The 8,586-nt window shown below is 44.9% G+C and overlaps 2 non-coding genes across 2 annotated transcripts; both read right to left on the minus strand.

Annotated features, from left to right (window-relative positions):
- Window positions 1-2,875: 2,875 nt before the first annotated feature.
- Trnad-guc (transfer RNA aspartic acid (anticodon GUC)) lies at window positions 2,876-2,947 on the minus strand. The gene has a single exon. It is a non-coding gene; the product is annotated as a tRNA-Asp (tRNA).
- Window positions 2,948-3,219: 272 nt separating this feature from the next.
- On the minus strand, window positions 3,220-3,311 carry Trnai-uau (transfer RNA isoleucine (anticodon UAU)). The gene is given in 2 exon segments: window positions 3,220-3,255; window positions 3,274-3,311. It is a non-coding gene; the product is annotated as a tRNA-Ile (tRNA).
- Window positions 3,312-8,586: the final 5,275 nt, after the last annotated feature.

Here is an 8,586-nt window from a genome sequence, read left to right on the forward strand (position 1 = left end):
TTTCTCGCTTGGTTCTGCCTCCCGTTGACAGCCCCCAGCCACGTGCTTCGCCGCGGAGACAGCATGTCCGACTGCGTCTGTTCGAAGACTGCTTGCTGGGGCGGGTTGGACAGCAGCATGCAGAAGCAGCAGCAGCTGCCCATTTCCCCAACCATCGGACATTAGAAAAAGTTCTGGAGAATTCTCTAGAATTTCGTTGCTGTTACCGGGGGTGGGGGAACTGTCCGAGAAATACACAAGCTTATAGGAAGTGTCCTCTTCTTGAGTCTTTTGTCCATCTGTGACTGATTTCTGCAGACTGGAGACAGTATATCACTAACACCAGATGGATCTCTTTGTGGACCACAGTGGAAAGATAGAACTAGTCCGTATCCCTACCTATGGTGAGGAGAGGGAGGGATAAGGGATGGTAAGGGGGGAGGTAAGACTGGCTCTAAGCTGGTTAGTTTGTGACTAGATATCGATGCGAACACAGATGCAGCTGTGTCCCGTCTCTCCTTGTGCGATGTTTTGGGGTCGGTTTTTGTGGTAGTTGTGTTATTACGATAATTTTTCTCAATTCTCAGTACACGTGTTGCATTATGACCCGTTGTTTACGAGTGCTGGCTTTATTTCACGACAATTTCAATAAGTAATTAGGAGCGATCTTTGTAATCAGTAACCTACTTAGGACCGATCTTTACTTCAGTTTCCCAAACACAGTACACTAACCTAACTTTCTTCTTCTGCATGTGGATAGTTTCCCTATTTTGGGGGATGCACTTGGGCTTTCCACCCAGAACTCCCGGAAAGGTGACTGTCATTTTGAATTTTCCGCCAATTCCCGCGCGGTGGCACATCAGCAAAGCCTTGGGACAAAGAAATTTCCGCCATTTTTGAAACTTCCAGCATTTTTTAAATTTACCGCCAAAATTCGAAATTTCTGTGAATAGAGCAGATGGGGGAGGGGACCCACAAGCCGGTTGGGGAAAACCCATGATGTCCTCTAGGGTTGGCCGGCCGCTGTGGGAGAGCAGTTCTAGGTGCTGCAGTCTGGAACCATGCTGCTGCTACGGTCGCAGGTTCGAATCCTGCCTCGGGCATGGATGTGTGTGATGTCTTTAGGTTATTTAGGTTTAAGTAGTTCTAAGTCTAGGGGACTGATGACCTCAGATTTCAAGTCCCATAGTGCTTACAGCCATTAGAACCATTTGATCATCTGGGGTTGGGGTGGAGGTAATGAATTCATCCATTTAATTGATCTGCATATTAATTTGATATCACATGTGTCCTAGTACTGCCATCATCCCACTACTCGTATGAATATCTGCGGTGCTATGGTTTTCCGCTGAAAGAAACTCAATTACATATCTCTGCCTGGAACGCGCCTCTGTTACAGACGCCGTTTGGAAGGCTATGTACAGTCCTGCAACCCTCTGGAATTTCATGAAACTATAGGTGCTGAACGGTTGAACTAGTTCTCAGTTTTCTCCGTTAGAGTAGTTTGTATTCTCAGTTATAAGGTTGTAATCTATCTCTGGAGTCGGGCTGGGGTAGCTGGGAAGGCGTCTCCCGCTGTTTGGGGGATCACCGACGTTACCTACTGTGCTTTACCATGCTACTCTTTCATCCCTCTTTTTGCTCTATTTTGATCCTTTTCTTCTTGTTGCATGCAGAGCTCTGGGGCCCAAGTGCTGACTTCGCCATCTGCTTCGCCTTACTTTTATTACTGACGCTGCAAAAGATGTCCATACGTTTTTAGTCTTCTCGCTTTTACTGTTGTGAATCTCCCGACTAGATCAGAAAACATTCTCGGTGGATGTCTGTGCTTTTGGATATACCACCACGGAGTTATGACCTCGTTGTTCGGTCCTATACCCCCGTCCCACGTTCCCAATCAACCAAACAACAAACCAGTTAAGGGCCCTAATGCTTTCCAGGCGAAGCTGAACACTTCCTCCCGTCACCCTAATAATGTTTCCCCAAAAAATTAACGCATACGGTCAGTTTTCCACTCCGACAGAAAGAAAAGCAAATGTTACCATCTTCTCCCATTTATGCTTCTTGATCTTCTCATTTCTCAGTCATTCACATCACATTCTTTTCTACAGTATTCGTTAACTGTATATTCTCTGTCTCTCCTATCAATTATTGCTCACCTCATAACCTGTTGTTGAATTCTCCAATGGGCAGACAGCATGTAGATAGCCACCACGGCTCGTAAGTGGTTCAAGGGAAACTGCTGGGAGCTGGTAGGCGGCTCCAAACACTCGATGGGCCGTCTCGATCTCCACTAGTACAAACAGAATTCCCTCAATCCAAAATCTTCGTCTTCTTCTCTTGAGACTTCATAGATACCTTGATCTACAACTTCTTTCTTGAGCCTTGTCTCATCTAAATACCTTCAACCTGCTGGATGGATTTTTCCTTGAAAACGACTTTATTCTGCCCGCAAGTGTCAGCGTAGCGTCAGCCGAGACAAGTCAAGCTGAGAGCTGTAGGAGATATTACGCAATTAAATATAGGCGTGTGAAAGCGACGCAAACAACACTTTCCAAGTGTCCCACGTCACGTGACCAAGAGCCAGTACACCTCCACACAGCAGAGTGGCGCAGTGGAAGCGTGCTGCGCCCATAACCCAGAGGTCCGTGGATCGAAACCACGCTCTGCTAAAATTATTTCTTTTCCTCATTGTGTCGAGCTCGATTATTACGCCTAGAGTGTCGGCTGGGGGGCATTGATTCAGCGTCAACAGCAAACCCCGTAATTCTGAAGTGTGAAGAATGCGAGAACCACTTCCTAAGATGTAGCTATTTTTTAAGATTTTGCAGCAAAGTTAATGCTCTTCAGCCCACACGCGCAACACTCGAGCCGTTTTGTGAGATAAAAATCGCGTCTCCCCGGCGGGGAATCGAACCCCGGTCTCCCGCGTGACAGGCGGGGATACTAACCACTATACTACCGAGGATGCGCTACAGGCAGCTCCCTGTGTGGGAGATACTTGTTGCAAGTAGCCGTAAACGTTCTACACTAATTTCGGCGAGTGATAGTGCAGTAATTAAAAATCGTATGTGCCTCCTCGGCGGGGAATCGAATCCCGGTGTCCCGCGTGACAGGCGTGACTAACCACTATACTACCGAGGAAGACGTAGCTAGCGAATAGAATGCACATTAATCTTACTCAAATAGCTGATACATCTCAAACCTAGCCACCTGGTGCTGTGCTACGAAATAAAAGTATGCCCCAGGTGAGGCTCGAACTCACAACCCCGGCATTGCTCACGGCTACTGCCTTATAAGTACCGTGCGCTAACCAATTGCGCCACTGGGGCTACAGCTCAGTGCTCTGTTAGCGGTATTCACTTTGCTGCAAACCAGTAGTGGCCACTTCGAAGTGAAGTAACCCAGCAGGCGGGAAATTTCACATCCTGCTGTATCCGAAGTAATTGCGTATAGTAGCAGATTCGGGTCTGTTTTTGCAGATCTGAATGAAAGAAATGAATTCAGTTTCAGTACCAGATAACTCTTGTAATGTAAAAGCTGTCGCAATCAAGTATTCTTCGTTCTCCTTGGTACTCGTTGCTATGCCAACCAGCAGCGATCTCTTCTCAACGAACTTTAAATGTGTTACTGGTCGATACTTATTTGGTGTAGCAAATATTAATAGACTGTCTCGTTCATTGCTTTACCGAAATTAAGTAATTCGTGTCCATTAAATTCACTTCAAAAGTAAGTAACACACTCGCAGGCGTAATTTGAGTTCACCGGAGATGTTACAGCCCGACCTTTCGTTGACAATTGCTGCCTGTGAAAAGCAAAGTTATTAATTCCCCAGAGTTAAGAAATAAACGTGTTTGCTCGTCAGACGGAAGCACAATCCTTTTATCGCACTTAAATGCATAACCAAAATTTCAATTTAGCAAAAAGTCAAATGTAAGCCCACTTCCCAAGAAACTGGTTAACTTTTATTGCATGCCACTGTCCCCATTTTATCTTAAAAGTTGCCTGCCACAAACTTATTGGTCTCTAGGTAGCCGAGTATTCTACCGTCAAAGATATGCATGCATATTTTCCTTCACTCAAATTTAAGCTTGAATTGCATTTCCATTTGTCAGAATTTCACCCGATAGGATCTATTCAAAATTCTTTATAAATCACAGTACCGATACTGGCAGTTTTTCGATAAACGCTTTTTCATCCAGTTTTATTGACGTAATACTTACACCCTGTGCGCCCACGCAATACACACTTCATGTACACTGAGGTGACAAAATTCGTGGGATAGCGATATGCACATACACAGATTTCGGTAACCAAATTTCAGGTAGTAACTCTCACTACGGACACGCAGCGGCCGACGGTCTTCACTTAACGACCGAGAGCAGCGGCGTTTGCGTAGAGTTGTCAGTGCTGACAGGCAGCCAACACTGCGTGAACTAAGCGCAGAAATCAACGTCGGACGTACGACGAACGTACCCCTTAAGGCAGTGCGTCGAAATTTGGGGTTAATGGGTTGCGGCTGCGTCTCTAGTGGCTCGCGACCATATCGGTTGGACGCTAGACGACTGGAAAACCGCGGCCTGGTCAGATGAGTCCTGATTTCTGTTGGTAAGAGCTGATGATAGTGTTAGAGTGTGGTGCAGATCCCACGAAGCCATATACCCAAGTTGTGAACAAGGCACTGTGCAAGCTGATGACGGCTTCATAATAGTGAGGGCTGTGGTTACATGGAAGGTACTGGGTCCTCTGGTCCAACTGAACCAATCGTTGACTGGAAATGGTTGTGCTCGGCTACCTAGAGACCATTTGCATTTTATGAATGAGAGTGCGTCACGTCAGCAGCCTGTCATTGTTCGCGGCTGGTTTGAAGAACTTGCTGGGCAGTTCGAGCGAATGGTTTAGCAACGCCGATCGCCCGACGTGAATCCGATCTAACATTTATGGTACGTAATGGAGAGGTCAGTTCGTGCACAAAATCCTGCACCGGCAACACTTTCGCAATTGTGGACGGCTGTAGAAGGAGCATGGCTCAGTACTCCTTCGGGAGATTTCCAACACTTGTTGAGTTCATGCCAAGTCGAGTTGCTACACTGCACTGAGCAAAAGGAGGTCCGATACGATATTGGAAGACATCCCATAATTTTTGTCACCACTATATATAGATGTTAACATGTGAAAAGTAGGTACGAAACTGAACTTTTCAAAATTACAATTTCGTAACTCTGTTATTTTTAGTGTTAAAATATAATGACCAGGGAAGGAATGGATAGTCGCCGACTAGGAGACGGAATTGTGTGGTTGGTTTTTGTTTTGAGGTCTTGCGGCTCAGAAGACGCTCTGCTGACAAGTTGCTGCCGTTCCACTCATGAAACAAAGAAATAACAAGTTGTGTAGACACATTTTTGAATACTTAAGATATTATTTGTAATAAAAATTTCGGTCTTATTAATACACTTTTCCGTAAACGAACTCGCCATGGATCGTTGAAGCTAGTAGAACCGGTAATGGCTGAGATTGTGTATTCTGGATCACTTCAGCACACTGTCAATAGCTCAACAATATTGATTTGTTTACTTATTTACCTTGATGTAGCGTCCGGCCATCCTGATTTAGGTTTTCCGTGATTTCCCTAAATCACTCCAGGCAAATGCCGGGATGGTTCCTCTGAAAGGGCACGGCCGACTTCCTTCCCCATCCTTCCCTAATCTTATGGGACCGATGACCTCGCTGTCTGGTCTCCTTCCCCAAACGTTTGTATCGAGACAGATTTCCAGAACGAAAGTGTCCCGACAGCAGGAAGTTCGAAGCAATTGATCGGCGTCTTATGGAACACGGAACATTCCAGCCTACGACTCGCGACTGGGGGAGACCTAGAACGACGAGGACGCCTGCAATGGACGAGGCAATTCTTCGTGCAGTTGACGATAACCCTAATGTCAGCGTCAGAGAAGTTGCTGTACAAGGTAACGTTGACCACGTTACTGTATGGAGAGTGCTACGGGAGAACCAGTTGTTTCCGTACCATGTACAGCGTGTGCAGGCACTATCAGCAGCTGATTGGCCTCCACGCGTACACTTCTGCGAATGGTTCATCCAACAATGTGTCAATCCTCATTTCAGTGCGAATGTTCTCTTTACCGATGAGGCTTCATTCCAACGTGATCAAATTTTAAATTTTCGCAATCAACATGTGTGGGCTGACGAGAATCCGCACGCAATTGTGCAATCACGTCATCAACACAGATTTTCTGTGAACGTTTGGGCAGGCATTGTTGATGTCTTGATTGGTCCCCATGTTCTTCCACCTACGCTCAATGGAGCACGTTATCATGATTTCATACGGGATACTCTACCTGTGCTGCTAGAACATGTGCCTTTACAAGTACGACACAACATGTGGTTCCTGCACGATGGAGCTCCTGCACATTTCAGTCGAAGTGTTCGTACGCTTCTCAACAACAGATTCGGTGACCGATGGATTGGTAGAGGCGGACCAATTCCATGGCCTCCACGCTCTCCTGACCTCAACCCTCTTGACTTTCATTTATGGGGGAATTTGAAAGCTCTTGTCTACGCAACCCCATTACCAAATGTAGAGACTCTTCGTGCTCGTATTGTGGACGACTGTGATACAATACGCCATTCTCCAGGGCTGCATCAGCGCATCAGGGATTCCATGCGACGGAGGGTGGATGCATGTATCTTCGCTAACGGAGGACATTTTGAACATTTCCTATAACAAAGTGTTTGAAGTCACGCTGGTATGTTCTGTTGCTGTGTGTTTCCATTCCATGATTAATGTGATTTGAAGAGAAGTAATAAAATGAGCTCTAACATGGAAAGTAAGCGTTTCCGGACACATGTCCACATAACATATTTTCTTTCTTTGTGTGTGAGGAAAGTTTCCTGAAAGTTTGGCCGCACCTTTTTGTAACACCCTGTATAAACAGCCTCATCTCAGCGTTTATGGACTGCTCGTTTCTATAGATGTATAAAATTGGTTACAGGACACTGCCTTGGGATAGGCCATTCTTTTGCCTCCAGCGGCTGTGCCTCCCCTAGCGTCAAAAAAAAAAAAAAGGTTATTTTGAAGGAGACATTCCACTTCTTTTATCACTCGAAAGTTATAAATGAAGGAGCAACCGTCGGTGGTTGACAGTACCATAGGCACCTGAGAGATCTGTGAAATAGACTACAGGTACCTGTTTCCGTTCGAAGCCGTCTTCTGTGTGTTGGGCGAGGTTGAGTATTTGGCCCCAACATTACTTACTAGGCATAAATCCTTGTTGTTCTGATATGATTTTGATCTCTATTGCGCCAGAAATACCTAGTATGTTGTTGTAAGTAGACCTATGAAAGTGAAATGCTGTGTTAAAACTACTTCTTGGAATTTGTGATTTTCATTAATTTTTTGTTAAATATGTAATTTGCAACTTGTTTTTTTCCTTCTCTTTTGTATCAGTAATTTGAAAATTATTAGATCTTAGTTTTTTACCCAGCAAATAGATAAACGTGGAGCTGGCAGACACGGCAGTCCCGCAGTACGACAGCCGTTCTCTGCAGCGACAAGCCACGGCGACGCACAACCACTTGGCGTGGCTTGCGGGAGCGCGCAGACGTGTGTAGAGCCGCCGGCAAAAATTGATGCACCTTGCCCCTCCTGTCCCCAGCTCGGTAAACCTTGTGAATCATTATGCGATGTCTCACTCCTCACCCAGAGTTTTGTAAGCTCTGAGTAAAGTTCACGTCGCTTCTGGAAACTAGAACCACGATTCCCGCTATTACTCATCCAGCCTGTGACAATGAGACTGATTTAGACAGCAGAGGTTGGGAGGCTATCGACTGCTAAAGAAGATCGTCACGTAAGCAAAGCGTAGACAGACGCCTTGCCCCGTCTGTTTTATGGCAGTGTGGCTGAGGAGGTTATCTTGTTAGAGGCAGGCGGTCACGGAAAGAAGGGCGCTACACTAATAACTACTCCTTAATTGATAAGGAGTAGATAGTTGCGTTTTTAAGTGGACGAAATAAACGTTGCTTACAATACTGACTGTAACAACTTAAGTCAGTCTTTTCTGAGCAGAGTTGGAATTAAAGGTACATAATTAACAATTATTAACCAAATTTCTGAAGTGTTGTGGGTGAAAGCATATCACATTCGTTGCAAGTAGTAAGGTAGTCGATTGTATATCCTGCACTTCTCCATTCTCATACTGTAATATGTTTAATTGGAAATGATAGCAATGAAGTATTCTTCATTCAACAGCATCTGCTAATTTTCTACGACTTTCTTGAAGGGAACTTAGAGTTAAGAACAAGTCATATTAATCTGATGTAGTTAAGCGGACTTACTTTATGAACAATCTACTATCAATTAATAACAATAATTTGCTTTATTCCCATTATCTTCTCCCAACCATGGTCCTAGCGTGGACTGTGAGGCTTCGTTATTTCGTTAATACGGTCTTTTCAAGAATTTTATGGTCCTACGAATCCTTCTGCTCAGCGGTTTTTATTCCATTTTGTTCAAAGTTTAATTAAAATCACTTCAGTCACCCACATTTTTGTAATTTTGATCTGAAGCACTGCTTAACATCCATCATTAATATA

Source organism: Schistocerca nitens, chromosome 9 (genome assembly GCF_023898315.1).
Source record: "Schistocerca nitens isolate TAMUIC-IGC-003100 chromosome 9, iqSchNite1.1, whole genome shotgun sequence".
In the NCBI taxonomy this organism is placed as follows: domain Eukaryota; kingdom Metazoa; phylum Arthropoda; class Insecta; order Orthoptera; family Acrididae; genus Schistocerca; species Schistocerca nitens.